Consider the following 19,953-nt stretch of genomic DNA (forward strand, 5'->3'; position numbering starts at 1 on the left):
AATTCATTACACCTAATTGCCTAAGCAATTGCCTAAGCAGGTAATACCTTCTGCCCTCAATAGATAGGATTTTCTAAGCTGATGCACTCACCTCTCCTCTAACAAAATTTCCGAAAACTGGAGATGTATGGTTGACCTGGTCCAGCAGGTCTTCTCCATTTTGCATGGGAAGACTGAAGTTAAGCACCTCCACAGGGTTACTGCGCACACATTCACACTTCAGAGAGATCCCCTTCAACAGAAGCAGCAGGTTAAAAACAGGGCAGAAAGGGAGAAGGAGCTGTGATTCTTCTGAGCTTTCCCACCTGCTGCAGGCATTGCAAATGCCAAAACAGAGGTGACACAAGAGCAGCAGGAGTAGACTCCTCTTTGCTTTTTAAGGAGGATCAGGGCTGGTCCTGATGATCTGGAAAGAAGTTTTCCAAGTGCCCTGGGGCATCCTGTGGCTTCACAGACAGCAAAATGCTAAATAGGGATGTCTTCAATTTTGAGTTTCATACAGCCCTTTCTGAAGCTGAATCCCTTGTGCTATAAACTCTGACATTAAAGACCCTGAGATCCAAGTTGTCCCTTGTGTAGAGACAACTGTGAGCAGTCATCTCTCACTCCTAAGCCAGTCCCCTTGGGATTAGTTGCTGGCATATTGGGGAACATGGGTTGGATGGTCAGTGGCACTGACCACACCATCTCTATACAAATCTACAAGAGACACGCATATAAACATAGAGCCTATGCTTAAACTCAGCATCTCTGAAGTCTTTGGGTTTATAGTGCAATTCAGGGTTTGGTTTAGCTCAAATAACCAAACAAACAAACATGTTTGTTTTGGAACACCTGCCTATGGCTGAACCATATTACAGTTTTGGCCTAGTACCTCTGTCTGTGATCTAATCTTCCTTTTACGCAGGGTGATGCCTGTGTGTGCACAGAGCAAACACAGAGAAGCCTCTGGGGAAGGTGAGCAGTCAAGTGGGGAATTTTGCATGTTGGGAGCCCACATAGAGCCCAGCTGATGAATAAATAAAGGAGTGCTGGCTTCTGACTGTGCCAATTTCTTAACCTTTGGGATTATTAACGACTTCTCTCTTCCACTGGAAAAAAAAAAAGCCAGCAGTTCCTGTATTTTTCTGAGACACAAGCAAAGCATTTAGCACCACAAATAAGCTCATAATTTGACAGGCAAAATGCCCAGGAAAGTGAAAGCAGATTTCTTCCTCCAAGTCCCTGAATATCTTAGTGATCCTTTACTTGGTTTTTGGTTTTCAAGTGCTGTTTCCTTTTTGTTTAATCACAGGTTTGGGTCAAGCCACTCTTCAAAATATCATGCCCTGTCTATGTGCATTTTCTTAACCTTTAGTATGTTCACAGTTTCCTGCTTTGCCAGCAAAAACAGACACCACACAGAAATGCCTACACATGTCCAGAGCAGCTGCTGAGCAGCTCTCATTTTTAATTTACCTACCATCCATCTATGTGTTTTTTCCCTTACATGCAAATCCAGCATCCACAGAGTTGGCATAACAAGTATTCAAGAAACTGTATTTGCTGTGAAACTGAGCAAAGGGAATTAAATACAGTATGTAAACAATAACTTCATTAAGAGTTGAGGCTGGTAAAGGCCACAGCCAGGCATCTTCATGGCCCTTGAAAATGAAGTAATGCTGTTTCTTTCGCAAGGGACTTCCAGCCAAGGAGCCCAGTGGATTCTCAAAAGGACTGAGGAGCAGGTGGCACTCCAGGTAGGGTCTGCCTGCCTCAGGATCCTCAGGTTGAATATAGGCCTTTGGGTGCTCTCTTGGAACTGCTCTGACAGGATTATTGTGCATCCCCAGAATCTCTGACGGACCAGACTTCCCTGTCACACATAACCATCCAGTCCTGGATAAACATGATGCTTCAGCACACTGGGTTTCCCAGGGTTACATTATCTAGGGAGGTGGTTCAGCAAAGACAGTATTGGAGCATGGGGCTTTGCTGCCTTGCTGTGTGGCTGCCCCTGCTTCAGAGAAAGGTGATAGCTGTATTTGCATCAAGTCACACTAAGAAATTCTGACTGAGTATGAGGGAAAAAAGAGTAATGTGAGAGTGGTTCAGGCCGTGCACTTTCCATTCTGGGACAGCCAAATCTCAACTGGACACGTCTCAACAACTTTGAGTTTAAATTTACCAATACTTGAGTGCGGTTTGGACTGGAGACCTACAAGCCCCGTGCAACTTAAACTGTGCCATTATTCTGTGAGAGAGAAGGACAAGAGCAGCCTCCCCTTTCCACCCCTCTACCCTCCTATATCCTCTCCCTGGCTTCCCCTCCTTATGCATCTACTGGATTAGCATTTGACTACTTTTCTGCTACAGAGGAAAGTTTTGAAAGTAACTCATCACATCCACATCTGATTTAGAGGAGAAGCCCACACCCCAGTGGCAATTTTATACAAAGTTTTCAATAATAAATTACTTACTAAAGACCATGCAGTACATTGGCAGCTGACCTGGTAGTCTGAGCACTAATGGTTTGTAGCTGGAGGATTCACACTTCCTTCTCCTGCTCAGAGGAAAGGAGAGGGACATTTCTCTGGGCAGCCTCTGTGAGGAGCCTGTCACCATGGTAAAATACCAGTTGTGATTATTCTGTGTAAACCACCTGAAATCCATGTGTAAAGGGGCAAAAAATTAGCCTTTAAAGTAACCCCACCAATCACATTAAAGGGAGAAGAATGGCATATTTAATTTTGTTTGATAGTCATCAGGGGGAAAACGGGCTCCAGTCTTTTCCATTAATAAAAACTTTATTAATTTTTTGAAATAAAGGTTTGAATGTTTCACTTACACTTATTTCTTGGATTCCAGATGAACTCATCTTTGTTATCAGCTTTTGCATGTGCTTTTGGGATTCCTTTTTTCTCTTTTCTTTTTTTTCTTTTCTTTTATTTTCTTTTCTTTTTCTTTTCTTTTCTTTTCTTTTCTTTTCTTTTCTTTTCTTTTCTTTTCTTTTCTTTTCTTTTCTTTTCTTTTCTTTCCTTTCCTTTTCTTTTCTTTTCTTTTTTTCTTTTCTTTTCTTTTCTTTTCTTTTCTTTTCTTTTCTTTTCTTTTCTTTTCTTTTCTTTTCTTTTCTTTTCTTTTCTTTTCTTTTCTTTTCTTTTCTTTTCTTTTCTTTTCTTTTCTTTTTTTTTCTTTTCTTTCTTCTTTCTTCTTTTCTTTTCCTTTTTTTTTCTTTTTCTTTTTTCCTTTCCTTTCCTTTCCTTTCCTTTCCTTTCCTTTCCTTTCCTTTCCTTTCCTTTCCTTTCCTTTCCTTTCCTTTCCTTTCCTTTCCTTTCCTTTCCTTTCCTTTCCTTTCCTTTTCCTTTTCCTTTTCCTTTTCCTTTTTTCTATTCTATTCTATTCTATTCTATTCTATTCTATTCTATTCTATTCTATTCTATTCTATTCTATTCTATTCTATTCTATTCTATTCTATTCTATTCTATTCTATTCTACTCTACTCTATTCTATTCTATTCTATTCTATTCTATTCTATTCTATTCTATTCTATTCTATTCTATCCCTTTCTTTTCTCCTCGTCTTCTTGCCAGTAAGTTCTAGAGAAGTTTTCAGGCTGCAGGACAATGCTGCAGTCGGGATAGCTGTAAGAATGAGAGCTGCAAGCTGGTTGAGTTGCCAGCAGACGTGGAGCTGTTTCCCCTGCAGCCCTCGGGAGCCGCCCAAGCCGCTTGCACACCCCACTCGATGCAGAGCAGTAGCTACCAGCACCGTGCTGGTAATGAACGAACGAATTCATTCATTAATTAATCGCGCCATAATGAGATGCATGGATGAGGTGACGGCTGCAGGAGTGCTTTAGGGAGTAAGTGCAAAGCCAAGCCCTGCTGCCATGCAGGCACAGCCTCATGAGCGGGGCGATGAGCCCTGCGGCAGTGCCCGTGCGCTGTCTGTGTCCCGAATTGTGACAAGGACATCCGAAAGGGAACACAGGGAGCAGCGGCGGGGCTGCCCGGGGCCGCTCCTGCTTCCCCAAACAGATTTTCTTTAAATGAGGGATAAGTGCCTCATGATGGGACACCGCGGGTAGAGGGAGGGTGCAGTGGAGGGGTTTTTTTTTTAATAATTAAAAAAAAAAAATTGTTAAGAATTTAATTGTACATTTTTGTATTTTTTGCAGAAGAATTTGTAAGCATCTTCTTGTCGCTCAGGATTTTCATTCTTTCCCTGTTCCTTGAAACTGTGAAATTTCCTGAATTGTGAAAAACACAGGTCCTTACTCAGGTTTTCAGGTCAGCAAGAAATCCATGATGGTCTAAGATGAAATCGCTGTGACTTTTCCCGGGATTAGTTTGTGATATGCCACATTCAGGAAATGCATAGCCTGCACCTTTGAAGCTGAAAGATGAAGTTGAGGGAATAGTTTCAGATTTGCCTGCATGTAACAGTGGCTTACTCGGCCAAAAGCTTGGCATAAGGGAAATCACAAATTTCTGAAGTTGACCGTACAATTCTGTCAGACAAAAAGGTGAAACTACAGGCCCGCTTCTCTTTCATGAGATGTGATTAATTCCCATTGATTTAATCACTGCTGGGATGTGTGTCAGGTGAGGATAGAGTGGGACAGGGAGGAGAGAGGACCCAATAGCAGGCAGCCATTTATGATTATCTTTAATCATAAATTTTCCTCACTGGAAGTCACTAAAAGGCCTTGGCTACAGGATAATGTTCATACACCTATTTTCTCCTGCTGCAAACAACAAAACATTTTATGTACAGAGTACAGAATATGGATTGTCATGTCAGGACTCCAGATTACTTCACTCCTTACGGTAAAGTGCTGCAAGTCTGGATTTGAGAGGTAGCTGGTATGGTGCTGCAGGGTCTTGATACAGCAAACAAATCTCTGTGAAAATGGAGACACCTTCCCTGTGACAGGAGTGCCATTGCCTACACAGCTATTGGCAGCCTGCAAAGCCTGTCTAATCGGTCATGGGGATAAAGGACAGAAATATATCTAGATGCAGCACTTTCCTGCTGATTTCAGGATTGTCCTACAAAGTAATATGACCAGCCACACCAATTCAGCCCGTGCATGTTCCCTTCTTCTTGAGAACTAGCCTTTCTTCAAAAAAGAACAGTATCTGTCAAGGACAACTAATCCCTATTGCTTGCTCTCAGGGGGTCCTTTCATGTGGCAAGAAAAGACCATAGCTTATCTGAGTGAAAGTGGGCTGATGTTCTAATTTTGTTCTTCTACTTTCCTTTTGTTTTACAATCTATTTAGGATTAGAAATGTACTTAGGAGACGTAATTCTCCTGAAATGGAGTTTCTGTCAAAAAAAACCCCAAAAATGTCATGACAAGGAACAATCTTAAAAAGTTTGAAATGTCTTGTTTCAGCAATCTTTGATGGAATAGTGCTTTAAAAAAAAAAAGCCCATGAAATTGCTTTGTTTTGACATTTACCAAATGAAACTTTTGGACCTTTTGTGTCAAAATAGCATTTTTCATTTCAAAAGTGACCTAAACGAGAAGGAAACAAAGTTTAACAAGAGAACTAAATACCTGGAGAATGAAGCATACATTTCATTTTGGGTTGAATAGTTTAGTCTGATTTACCCCATCAAGAAACTCAAAATAATTTACTGTAATCGGAATGGCATTTTCCTGACTTGTCAACAGAACAAAAATAATAAAACCATCTCTTATACACCTCAGCTTTAAGCTGCGGATGAAAGAAACATTTTTTTATTTGCAGCAGCAGCAGGACAAGGCAACAGCAAAAGAGCTGCCTAAGATGCTTCTAATTTCAGTGGTGAGTGGGAGCAGGTCAGCTGAAAAAACACAACAGCAGCTTACCCAGCCCCACAGCTTTTGTTGATATGAGAACTATAGCTGCAGACAGTAAATTGAACATTAAAAAAAAATCAGTCTACAACTAAATTTCTGAGCCAAGAGGCACTACCTATGGCCACCAAATCTTTTCAACTCTTGTCTCCTTCCAGCAAAATACAGCCCTTGAACTTTAATTTTGTTGCTGGAGGTCTGCATTACTGACCTGGTCGCCCTAGCTTCCTTGGAGCTCTCCGCACATGCTCCTCAGTGCTGTGGCTGCTGCCCATGTGCATTGAGCCTGGGGGCTAAAAATACCCATCACAAATGCTACAGCATAGCAGCAACATTTTTTCCTCTGTATGAAATCCCTCCGTGTGGATTGTGTTACCATCCCACCTCAGCTAGCACATGCCGTCTGGGATTAAGTGGCCCATGAAACTCCGTCCTGGCAAGGAGCAGTGCAAACCCTGCTCTGCCCACACTCCAGAGTCCCCCTTGAGGGCATTTGGGAGGCTCAGATGTGCTCTTATCAGGTGCTTCTTCTGGGGGTTGTTCCACACAGGGCTCACCATATATTCAGACTTGGCAAGAGGTGACCATCAGTGTCCCCCTCCCCAGCTCCCATAGGGACTTTCCCTTCAGGCTCCATGGCATTTGAGCTCTGTTGTAGTTCCCCTGCTTAGTGCTGTCACACGAACTTTCACATGAGGACTTTTCTCCTTCCTTCTTTGGAAGCTTTTCACATCTTTGGAGGAATGGGCAGGGGACTTGGTGAGGCAGAAGTATGTAGATAGAGCAGGGGACATGTGTGTAGGAAACTTAACTCTGTGTAGGTTATCCCATCCAGACACTTTGTTACCCCAGACACTTTGTCACACTTTGTCACTCCTTACCCTGTAAATCTAGAGTCTTACTAGCATGAATAGAGGTTCCTTTTTTATCTCTGCATGAGGTCAAAATTTGTAATGCAATCTCTCCTTGCCATTGTGTGCGTATGTGTATATATATGTATAAAAGTAGCCATATAGATGCTTATAAACTAATGAAGTTCAGCAACTCTGTGCATTTAGGAACATGCATGTCACTGTAAAAGCTTGAAAAAAAATTATGCAAGGCTTAGCCCCTTCAGGCTATCCTTTCTTGTTGCAACAATTTCTGCAACAGGGTGGCAGGAGGGACTGGGAGACAAGAAGTTTTTGATGAGGTATGGGGTCCTTCAGCCTTGCCTGTCTGGTTCAGGTGTGACTCCATCCAGCAGCGCCTGCAGCTTTCTTCCATCAAGAACAGGTTTTTATTTGTGTTATTTCTTCTGGACAGAGACCCCTCACAAACTGTCAGAACCTTTGTTCTGAGGTCCCCCTTACAAAAAAGCTTGTGAAGAGAGTATGGGAAAGATGGTATTTCTTTCTTTTTTGTAGTTAAGGGCCAAGGTAAACTGGTACCAAGGGCACAGCTTCACTTGCCCTGCCCTGTCCAGTGAGGGCTTTGGGATTCTGGATGTATTTGCAGCATGTCTCATGGACACTATCCCTGGGTGTATAAAAGAGCAGTTTATTACAGCAAAAGCTCTGCTGATAGCATGGTGCCTGCAGTGAGCTCACAAGGATGGCTGGATTATTAAGGGATGTAAAAAGAGCCTTTTAGAAGTGTCACTCCTACACACTAGGGTGCAGCAGGAGGTGCACAGCAGCAGTCTGTGTGCCTCTCACAGCAGGGACTGTTGGCACAATGGCTTCTGTTTTTGCTGCCTGTTCAGTATTATTTGTTTTATTTTGATACTGTCAATGCACTTAAAGAGATTATATATTTTTCCCATGGCATAAACAAAATGACTTGCATTTTGCAAGAAGAGTAATGGTAATAAGAACTCAGGCTTCAAGGGGAAATGATAGTAAGGTTGACAGCAAGGAGAAATAAATCTTGTACATTCAACTTAGTCTGAGCTGACTGTCATCTCCTTAAATAAATTAATAAAGTCAAGTCCCCATGTTCTTACCTTATGAGGATGGAGAGAAGAGGGAATGAGCTGTGACCTTGTGGCAGGCAGTGTTTTTAGTAGGTGATCTCTTACCCTTAGCTCGAACCAAGCTTCAAGCAAGACATGAGTTTGGTGGTTCTCCTCAGGCCGATGTCAAACCTTTGCCCTCCCATTCCATCCAATACTTTGCAGCAGCCCAGAGCTAGACATGATTACAGAGACAGAGGATGATGTAAGGACGCTCCTGAAGCCAGCTGGGCTTAACAGCTCACTTCAGGAGCCTCTCCAGCCCTTTACCCCTCCCCACTGTCACTCCTCCCGTTCCTTGCTGAAGTGTGTAGCCGTGAGCAAGATTGAAATGGGGAGGGGGAGTCATGCTATTAATAACTCTGAATCACTGCTCCCTGGAAGATGCTGAGCATTTGTTTATCCTTTGTTCCCAGGGGACAACATACTGTATGTTACAGCCATTTGTTGGTTTGGTTTTTTTTCCTCACCCAAATGCAGAACAGTGGCAGCTGAGCCGCTGTATGAGAATAGCATTAAAATGTGTAATGCACCATAAATAAACAGAAATAGACAGCCAGGAAGCTGTGCTAATCACTGCTTTGATGTAGCATGAATTATGATGTGTGTATATATGTGAGCGAGTGTGCGGGGGCGGGGTTTCAGGGTTTCATGTTTCTGGCTGTGCTTGTTTTGACTCAGCTGCTGTTGCTCTGGGAGGAGAGCGAACCCAGTCTGTCATTTACCTATCTCCACCTTCGCACTGACAGCTGTGCACGTCCCTTGACTCAGAGGAAAGGGATCTCATCCTGCACTGCCAGCTCCCCTGGAGTCCCTGTCCGCCTCCCCCGTGTCCCCTTTGCCCAGGCAGCAGGGCAGAAGGGGTAATCCTGGCTGGCTCCCAGCGCCGGGTCACTCCTCTGCAACCTGGAGAGGATCCTATTACATCCCGGGCTCCGACATCACCTTCCTGGAGCAGCTGATTTATGTTCCTCGGCTCTACCTTAGGCTGTTGGGTTTTTGTTTTTTTTTTTTTCCTTGCTGATTTCCTGCTGCTGCTGGGACAGTGAAAAAGGCAATGGTTGTGTCAGTAGAGAAAGGTGAGGTTATTAACAACTCAGTGTCATCCTTCCCTCAAGACACCGAAATAAAAAAGGTGGCTGTTGCAGCCTAGTGCTCTGTGTGATACACACAGTAGGTGGAAGAGAGGAAAGCCAGCAGAAAAAAAAAGGCAGTACGGGTATCTCCTTGTTGATTATCTCCCATCAGCTTCCCAGGGACTCCTTTAGCTGGCACAACAAGCTGCTTGTTTGGAATTATCTCCTGCCCATCCCTGCTACAGCAGCAAGACAGCTTATTACAACAGCCCAGCTTTCTTTTTGTGCTCTTTGCATTAATTTTTTTTACCTGGAGAGCCAATAGCCTCCCTCTGAAAAACTTGTTTGGTCTGAATAGCCACAAATGAGTCTAACAGCGCTTAAGTGCTGCTCGGGTTCAATGAATTCTCTGACCTTATGATAATTTCGGTGTCACAGGGCACCAATAAATGCCAAAAACTGTCCGCCAGTCCGTAACTAGCTGCAGAACTACTGCCGAGCGCGGCAGTGCTCGCTCTGAGGCCTGAGGCCAATTAAGGAGCCGGAGCAGCCGCGGCCCTGTGCGGCCCCGCGCCCGCCCGCGCCCTCTGGCGGCGCCCGCCCGCACAGCGCCACTGCCCGTCCGGCCGCAGAGCGCCCCTGTCCGTCCCGCCCGCACAGCCCCACTGCCCGTCCCGCCCGCACAGCGCCACTGCCCGTCCGGCCCGCACAGCCCGACTGCCCGTCCCGCCCGCACATCGCTCCTGTCCGTCCCGCCCGCACAGCGCCCTGGCCCGTCCGGCCCGCACATCGCTCCTGCCCGTCCGGCCCGCACAGCGCCCCTGCCTGTCCCAGCCTCACAGCGCCCCTGCCTGTCCCACCCTCACAGCGCCTCGGCCCGTCCGGGGCTGCAAGCACCGGCTGGAAGGCTCATTTTTCTCAAGCGAGAATCGCCGTTTCCCAGCTGGGGTGAGGCAGGGAAAGCGCACGCCTTGGCTCTGCTGAAAAGCAGTTGTCTCGAGCAGGGAAAAGATTTTAAGAACCCAGAAAACTAGAAGCACCTAAATGCTGTCAAAAATGCGTATTTTGTGATTGGCTTTTCACAAATGTTAAAATGAATGTTATACGTGTTACGTTAGAAAGTTATGCTGTATTAATTTTCTTAAGTAGTGTGTTAAATATAGTTTTAGGTTATAACATAAGGTTAAAATAGAAACTATGCTATGTAGGATACTTTTTTTCCTAAAGAAAGGACTCGCAGCGAGATAGCAGCCACAGGACACCTAAATCTTTCAGAGTAAGAGAATTTATTGCTCCATTATCAGAAGAAAAGAACTTCTTCCCACCTCGCTCAGCCCAGAAGATGCCGTCAGGATTCAGGGGAAGAAGTTGACATTGAACAGACAGAATCCTGTGTTTGAATGGAATTTATGCATCATGTATGAGATGTATGAATATGCAACAGGCTATTGCTTTTAAGGGTTAATCCTCTGTTAACGTGTGTCCTTTTTGGGCTTATGCTCCCCAGCAAAAGGTACCCAGACATCTGTAACTCTTTGTTTCTATTGTTTCATATTGTCCTAATCCAAATTGTCCAAAATTTTTATTACTCTAATTATATTGCTATTTTTATAACAATTTTATTACTATTAAACTTTTAAAATTTTAAAAACAACTGATTGGTGTTTTTCACAAATACCTAAAAATTTTTCAGCCGAGTCAGTCAAGCCTGACAGGCTTAGAAAGTTCTAATGGACTGCTGAGCATGGGCAAAATTTTCTTGCAGTGGTGATATACTGACTTAACCAAAGACCGTGCAGAAGCTATCTGGGTGAAGGAGTGTTTTTTAGCTAGGCAGTTTTAATGGGAATTTGGTGTCTACATATCTCTGAGCATCCAGAGGTGTATTTTTCTCGTAGTTGCCACTTAGTACAGTTACACTTTATTTTATTATCATTTCAGTGAAGAGGAAAGGTTTTACATTGAAGTCTTTCTACATATAGGGACTGCAATACACAAAAGCAAGAGGCAGCTCTGCAATTTTTCTCTGAGGAATAAAGGTGCACCTTGGTAGAGCTGAGTTAATGCTGTAACTAATCTCTCCCTGATTCAGCAAGGAACTGAGAGATGTGCTTAACTTCATCCACAAACTCTAAGAAGTTTGTGAAACAGATGAAGCCCTGTTGCTGTGTGGCATAGCTGCACACTAATGGTTGCATTAAAAAATGCTGTCACAGCGCACCTATATTGCCACACATGGTAATTAGTCAAATTGCAAGACAATTATCATTCCAGTGCTGAGATTGCTGACTTGCACTTGCTTCCCAAATGCTTGGAAACACCTTCCTCATTCAGAACTAGCAGGCCTAATTCTGTGTTATGTTGTAGCTCCATTGCCCTCCAGCAACACAGAAGGCCTGAAGAGGCTAGAAATAGCCTCTGGAGAGCAATCTCTGACATAAGATGTTCATCCCAGCCCATCTGTTGGCATACACAGCTCCTCAACACTAGCTCACTCCAACTGTCTCACAAACCTCTGCCTGGGGCCCTTGTTGGGAAGGGGCCATGTGTTTGACACGTACAAGCAGAGAGCACTGCCTAGCAGTAGCTCAAAAGCAGCTTATGGTCCTAGGGGCTAAATTAAACTCAGTTCAGGAGGCAATAACTATTCATGAAGCGCCCCTTCCCTCACTCCTATCCACCAAATAGCATCTCCTCCTTCCCTTCTGTTCCCTGGCTGTCCCCCAGGAGATCCTTGCTAGCCCTCTCTCCTGCAGAGGGGTTGGGTTGGAGCAGGGGGATGGTGCAGGACTAGGCAAGGAGCCAGTGATGGTGTATTTTGGAAATGATGGTAAGCAGGAGAGGGAAGGGAAAAGCAGGCTGTATCTCCTTCCTCTCAGTGAGCATCTCCATGTACAGAGTGGCAGCATGAACCCTAGGAAGCCCAGGGTGAGTGAGCCCCTGTTTCTGGAAGCAGCACATTAAAGTGGAATGTCTCTGCCTGCATTCCAATGTGCCAGCTCACAGTGAATGGGCAGAGGGTTTTGGACAAGAAGTGGGACTCCTTGTGCTTTAGAGCCACTAACCACTAACCTGCCTTTTGCCCTGGACAGTAATGCTCTCCTGTCTGGTCTTTCAGGCTGCCTGTGGCTCTGTCCTCCAGTGGGAATGGAGCTGTTGGTGCTCTCCCACCATGGGGCATTGATGGCTCTGGGCTTTCCAACGCTGCTGCTGAAGCGCAGAGCAGAAGGTTGCCCCACTGTCCACCTGCCAAGTACCAATAGCTCAGACACTGGGTGCCCACCTCTTAACCTTCATTTGGATGTTGGTCTCAGCATAAATCCTACTTTTGTTATGCGCAACATTTTCAAACCAAAAATTATATAAGCATGAGAAATAGCCACTGCCCCTGATTTTAGATTGCTTTTCCCTCGTTGTAAAGATAGGGCTTGATAAACTAACAATACAAAATAGCTTCTCCTAAGTCATATCTCTTTTTATATTAGCTTTACAGGCTCAAACCACCCAAGAAGAGAATGAGGGTTTTTAATGCTCTTTCTTGATCAGAGGAAAAGATGAACATAAGGGATTCTGCAGTGCAAGAGTTATTTGACAATGCAAGCCTGATATAATAAATTATTCTGCTCATTTCTGTAAGCATGTAAAGCATATGTAAACCAGCTCAAATGTCAGTATATTCAGAATTTTTAGAGTTTTTAATTTCTTTTGCATTGCAGAAAAAAAATACATTTTATTAAATGAAAAATTATTGACACTTCTGTTCTCACTAGCTGAAATTAATGAAAGCTTTGTCATTGTCTTAAATGAAGTGAGAATCACACCATTGCAGTCCTGTTTTAGTGTCATAAAATTGTCAAGCTGCCAGTTTCCTGTTGGCATGTTAATGGCTTTTTTTATGATATTTAAAGCAGATAAATTATTTGTATAGTGATTTATTCTATTTTGCAATTAATTTCAGTCATTGAAATATGTTTTATCTTACACTGGGGTTTTATTTTATAGGGCGAGGCCATCACATTTCCATTTTTTTGTGGTATTTGAGAGCTTTATATTTGCCCAAAAGATGTAAGCATGGCAGTTAATGACTGGATGCAGATTCAGTGTTCTGCTTTCAGATAGTTTATTACATTCAGTCAGTGTCTTTGCTGAGTAGAGATTTACATTTTAAGGCTTTTTTTTAAATTTTAATCTTCTGACATATTATTAGTAGGATTTCAGATAAATCCAATATTTTTACACTCCACATTTTTTGTTCTTATTTGCTGTGGTTCTTTTTTTTCATTTTCAAGGAATTACAAGAATGAAATGTGTATATAAAACAAAGATACATCATAAAACACATCACATTTGCTTGAAGATACTGCTAGCATGAAAATATTAGCAGTTATAAATCCATCTCCAAGAAAAATTACTATATTTCTCTGCATTCAACCAGCTGTTCATTAAATGGAAAGATACTTTTTCTAAATTGTCTAAATTTTAGGGTCATGTATCTCCCTGTAATGGCTCAGTCTTTGAAGGAGCATCCTTCCAGTTGTTAAACTAGCTCTCAAAATAAAGCCTTTTCTACTATTTATGTGCATGCAGATGAAATTTGTATTCACAGAGAGAGCTAAACCAAGACTTATATTCTTTTTCTCCTGAAGATCTACTCTCCCACCTTTTAGATGCTTTTGCTTTTGAGGTGTGGAGGTGCATGTGAATCACAGCAATTGCAAAAGCAGCCAAAACTGCAGATTTCTGGTATTTCTCTGTCCTTCATATTTTACAGCGCTCATTGGGCTCCCGAACTTGACAGAAGCTTGGCCATTCATACTGTGAATACCTAAATCTAGGAAAGCTGGAAACCATGAAAAATACGATGTGCTACCCCTTGGATAACTGTTTATATGTATGGAGGGGAATAGAGCATTACATTGTTGGGGAGCTTCACTGGAGTTGCCAAGGGGATGGAGTGACTGACCTTGGAGTTATGTCAATGCCCCTGGCATTGCAATCCTGCTCAAAGGCTCCACTGGGCAAAGAGCTGGGCCTCTACATAACCAAAGGCAGCCCACCTGGTACAACTGAAAGCACTTATGCTGATGCAGGTGACACAAATGCAAAAACACTCCTAGTTCTGGCTGTCAGTAGCCTGTCTATAAACAGTCTAGTGTCTGGGTTTTATTTCCTTAAACAATATGAGAGTTTTTGTGGTATTTTTATGATAAATATTATTGAATGACAACTTACCCCCAAAAGTAAGATTAGAATTTATTCAGGAATGCTCTTCTATTTAATAGTTTTTAAATGAACACATAAATCATTAGATAAGCTTGTTAGCAACTCTGAAATAAAATTAATTTTTTGATGTAGATTGTTACTCAGCAGGAATGTCAGGTCTGCAAAATAGCTGCAGTTTTAGTCACTGACAGTCACAGTGCCTTAAATAAGTAACTTCCTCAAGTTCCATGAAACAGCTTATAGATGTTTTTATTTAATGTTAATATTTTATATTATTTTAATGGTAAAATTTGCTCTTCTTTCATAAAACAACTTCTCCTAGACACGAGACTCCTGGGAGAATTGGAAAGAAAAACAGAAAAATGAAATCGCTCTAAAACATGCACTCATCAGCCTTGTATCATAGGGTTAAAATGTTAAAATGTTAAAATTCAGAGATGATAATAAACTTTGCTAAAAAATAAAGCAAGTTTAGCCATGTGACAGCAACTGATGTTTGAACATTGTAATGTTCAAATAGATAGCAAATAGATGATCTCTGAGTTATAGAAATTAAAGGTCAATCATTCAAATACCAGTTATTTTATTTGATTCACATAATTAGTGGCCATTACTACCTATTTAAACTGACTGGTAAATATTTATTTACTTGTGCATCATGTCCCCAGAGTCTCAACACACTGATGTGTCTAGCAGCAGAAACCACCCACACTGAAATAGGAGGTGTCCCTGCAGCAAGGGCAGAGACACCTCTGCCCTTGGGGTGCCACCAGAGAGATGCTCTGCATATGGTCCTTAGTGCATAACAGCTACCTCTGAATGCACTTGCCATTTCTAGGCAGATCTGTCCAATTTATCCCAAACTCCCAGCGCCACAGTGTGCTGCTGCCACTGCCCAAGCTGGTTTCCTCAGTTCCAGTACAAGTATGTCTGTGCCTGCTGCCATCATGGCTCTTGGCTCCATGAACATGCCCATGGAAACAGAGATGCACCAAGCCTCCCTTTTGAAAATGCTTGCACAAGATTTGTGCAGCCGAGACCACTGATGAAAGACATTTTCTGTAAATGGAAAGAGCAAACCATGGAAGCATGGATGCAAGTACAGGGACTGCAGCCTCACCTGTGCTCTGGGGAGTGCAGTGACTTCCCTGCTGTCCATACATGCTTGCTCAGTGGCTTACCCACTGAGAAAGTGATTGTGTAGATCCTTGTTTGTGAAGAACAGTTCAGTAGCCTCAAATGAGACTGCTTGCAGGGAGGGTGGGATTTTCCTGATACACACAGCTGAACTTTAGGAATTGAATGGGGTCCAAAGTCACATGAGATAGATCCAGTAATATGTCCAGTGGATGAAATGGTGTGAAGTCAACTGTTGCTCCTGGCTGGTGGGAACTTTCAATGAGGATGGAAGGACAAGGCATAGAAATTACTTGTTCTTTATAAACATGATTATTTATAATTAATTGTTTTTATTTTATTACAAGTAGAATTTAAGGTGAAATAAATGATTCATAAAGCTCATCTTCCCTTATCTCTGCAGTTCTTTCTTGGGCTCACTGCTGATATAATTTATGCTTGTTTCTCCATTTACTGCAATTGCCCTTTATCAGAATTCAGGCTATACTTTGCTGGCTGATTCTGATAGCTGGAAGTAATGCAAAGCGGATGTTTTTAAAGTAGATTATTACAGGGAAAAGAATGATTTTCTATCACCATGATGGTGTTTGCAAAGGGGATCTAAATTTTCTTTCAAACAATACTCTAACTGCTTAATCCTCTCACCTCTATGAATATTTATAAATACAAGAATCCAAGTTTCCTTTCCTGTTACTCCAAAACCAAACATATTGATAAGGCAATATGAAATGAAAAAATAGTTTTGACTTGAGAATTTTTCTCACTGGTAGAGAAGGAGATATGAAAATAACTTAAATAATAAGCTGAATAAACTCAACTTAATAAGCTTCAATGTCAGGGTCATATTTGTGCCTCGTGCTAAGAGGGATAGTATTTCCTCATAAACAGATGAACATTCTGTTTTCTTCTGGTCTTAAAAATCTATGAAATCAGATCTCTCAACTCTGAAAAAGTGCAGCACTTTTCTCTGAACCAGAGAGAGCTACAGAAAAGCATGTCAGACCTGCTCCTTTAAGGGCACCTTGGTGGCTAAGTCAATGGGAATACTGCTAATGTGACACTTGCAGAGTTAAAAGTGGCCTTTGAAGGCAGCACAAAGAGAAGCAGTCTTAGGCCTTTTGTGAAAATTTCCTTCCCCAGCTGCTGCTGGCAGGGGTCCTATGGGTTGGGAACTGGTCTGGTTATGAAGGTTCAAGATGAGCAGCTGCCCTTGAGTATTTACTTGCATCTGAATTTGTAGCTCTGAGAAACATGGAGATGCATCCAAAGCTCAGCCTCCCAGCCCAGGATGAAGAGGGAAGTCAGCATGGTGCAGGCAGATGTGCCCAGCCACATGCTGGGGCAGAGAGGCTGTGTGGCTCCTGTCCCAGGCTCTGCACCAAGTGCATGAACCTCCGGACAGAAGCAGTGCTGGCCTCCTTCCCCCTGGCAGGGCACCAGTTTGCAGACATTATCCCCAGGCAACAGGAGATGAGCTAAGCCAGATGAAATTTGGCCAGTTCAGGTGATAAAGCACTTTTTTGCTGCAGAGCTCATTATGAACCTCACAGCCCTTTCTCGACCTAGGAGATAAACAAGGGAATTCATTAAGTGCACTGGCTTATTAAGAGTGACTGACTTACCTTAAAGATTCAGTCTACTTCATTTGTTGCTCATCATAGATAATTGTAGATGATTAAGGATATGAGGGCTATCAATTTTCCACATATTGGGTAATCACCACTGTCCTTGTCTTGTCCTAATTATTTAGATTCTGATTTACAGTGACATACAATATTTTAACTTATTACATTTTTAAAAAAATTTTTTTGCAACTGACTTGTCAAAGACACATGAGAGCAATTTTTATTCCCAACAAAAATTCCAACACAGAAAATTTCAAATTTTAGTCCACTTCCAGTAGTAGAAATGTCCCTGGAGTTTGAGGTACAAACATCCAAGAGTCAATAAATAGCTAGTTGTTGGAGCAACTAACCCAAACCCCCAAAAGCCCAAATGGAAAAAAAAAGAATTCTCAGGTCAGTGAATGGGTGCTGTGCCAACCTTTAAGTATTTACACCATCTAAGCAGTACCAAAAATATGAAAAAAGCTAATGATGATCATGTTAAAGCTATGAAGATGGAGAATAACATGAAAGTGAAGAGAAACAGTTAAAAGGGCTGGGGAAAATAATTAAATGCTTAAAAGGCAGCGTGTTAAAACAACAGAATAGAGAAGGCTATTAGAAGTAAAATACTCATCCGTTTAAATGTGGAAATCCTGTCCAAACGAGGGAAATAAAAGACAAGTTAAACTCATCCTGTTGAACATAGAACTCTAATGAGGCAAGCCAAAAAAAGATTTTGAAGAGCAACTTCCTACAGGCATAAAAGTGACTAATAAGAAGTTTCTCAGAAACAGGAAGCCTTTTGGAAAGTCAATGGGCTGAGAGATGATTAAGGTGCAAATAGGATACTCCAGGAAGCAGCGCTGTGGTGAGAAAGCTAAATGAATTATTTGCATCAATGTTCTCTTCAGAAGAGGTCATGAAGGTTTCCACACCTGAGCCATTCTTTACAGGTTCAAGCCTGAAGAGCAGTCAGAAATCGAACAGTCAACAGAGGAGATTTTCAGAGCAATTCAATAATATGAGCAGTAGCAAATCTCAAGGACCAGGTAGCATTAAACCAAGCATTCTAAAGAAGCTAAAATATGAGACTGCTAAACTACTAATTTCTGAAATCACTCTTGAAAGCAGAAAAATAGAAAGTCACAAATGTGATGCTATTAAAAAGAAAAAAATGTTTAAGGAGCAGAACAGCAAAACTGCTGACCAGTAAAATTGATTTCTGTACCAGACAAATTGGTAGCGATCATAGAAAATAGAATTGGTAAACACATCATTTTGTAGAAAGCAAACATGCCTCACAAATCCATTATCATCCTTTGGGGGAGTTAATGAGAATCAGACTAAGGGCATGCTGCCTGATATACAGTGGACCTGGGTTTTCACAAAGCGATTCACATCACCAAAGGTCCTTAAAGGAATTAAACAGTCATGAGATAAACAGGAGGTCCCCTCATATGGTTTAATGCATGACTAAAAGGAAAGTAACAAAGATTAAGGATAAACTGCCATGCTTACAAAGTGGAGAAACGGGACCTAATTGAATCCCACAGGGCCCCTGCTGGGACCTATGCTGTTCTGAGTTAGATTTGATACAGGAATGGGGGTGAAGACAGGCTATGTTCCAACTTTCTAGCTTTCAATTCTTTTCTTTGTTCAGGAATACAGTTTAATTTGAGTACAGACCGAACAGGTTGGTGCATAGGCCTTTATGACCAGGAGACCATTGCCAGGCTTGTGTTGTTGAGATATTGTGGGTTCGTGAGCAGTCTTGAAGAGAAAGGAAGAAACTCTTTCTTAGGTTAGAAGCAGCAGTAATGGCAGGCATCAGGGAATATGTTGTGTATGCCTCAGACTTTACAGAGCTGGCAGATATTCCTCTTGTGTATGTCAAGCAAATGAAATGCTAATATTGACCCACCTCCAGCAAAGACACTTGTTGACTCAGGATGGGAGAAAAGAAACTATTTGCCAATCTATAGACCAAGATGTCAGAAATATGATACTACAACAAGAAGCAACCTTTTGTCATTGAAACATCAGATTTTCACAAATTGTTACACTTAAACAATTTTATTACTCTCTTGTATGAATCGAAGCTCTCTGTATGTTAAATTTGGCTATCTGAGAAATGCAGGTAATATTTTACTGCAGGTATATGGAGATAATTGACTGTCAAAAGATAAGGGGTCACAAGTAAAAATTATTTTCTCTGCCTTAATTAGTGAGCCTTTTCAGACACTCTGAATCCTTAACCCAGGAGAACCTCAGGGCAAAAACAACCTTTGTATTGGCAGGTACACATCTATGTTCTTTTTTTGATATTAAACAACTGCAACATTTCTCCTTTAGAAATGTTATGGTCCCATTAAATGAAAGGCACTTTCAAAACTTATCTTTCAAATAAACTGCACTATAACTGTTGCATACAATGATCATAACTCTGAACTACGAATCTATTCACAAAGTGCATTGATGATACTTAGGGTTATATTTCTAAGCCTTTTGCTTGCCTAACAGCTGTTTTGGGGCTTGGTGGTTAGTGTGGTTGTGTAATTTTTACTTCCAAGTAACACAGCAGCCTAACAGCAAGTCTCTTGTATGAGAAATGCCTAAATCTCACTTTCAGTGAAGCCATGAGTATAGAGCAGGTAAATAAACCTGTGTGTGCTTTGGTATAGTTTGCATACACATGGACTCCCATATCTTCATATGTACTGCACACCTTGGGCAGCAGGGCAGGTTGTAGGGTACATGGCAGGTATGTGGCGGGTACTGCATATATACATTGTGTTATCTACCGGGGAAAACTCCCATATAGGACAATAATAATTTACAGACATGAAATTAGTGAAACTCCAAAGAAACCACAGCACAACACTGCCAAAATAGCTGTAAAAAACTACTTTTCCACTCTTACCATGACAATGAACTTAGTGGAATTGAGCAATTTAATTAGATTGTCTGCTTGTGCTGTTTGGCACTGCCTGGTATTTTGTGGAATAACAGGCCCTGCCATCAAATTGCTCCCAGCTCTGGTTAGAACAAATCGGTTCACATTAATTCACATGAACAGTGCAATGACAGGTTA

This window comes from Ammospiza nelsoni, chromosome 3 (genome assembly GCF_027579445.1).
Source record: "Ammospiza nelsoni isolate bAmmNel1 chromosome 3, bAmmNel1.pri, whole genome shotgun sequence".
Lineage (NCBI taxonomy): Eukaryota > Metazoa > Chordata > Aves > Passeriformes > Passerellidae > Ammospiza > Ammospiza nelsoni.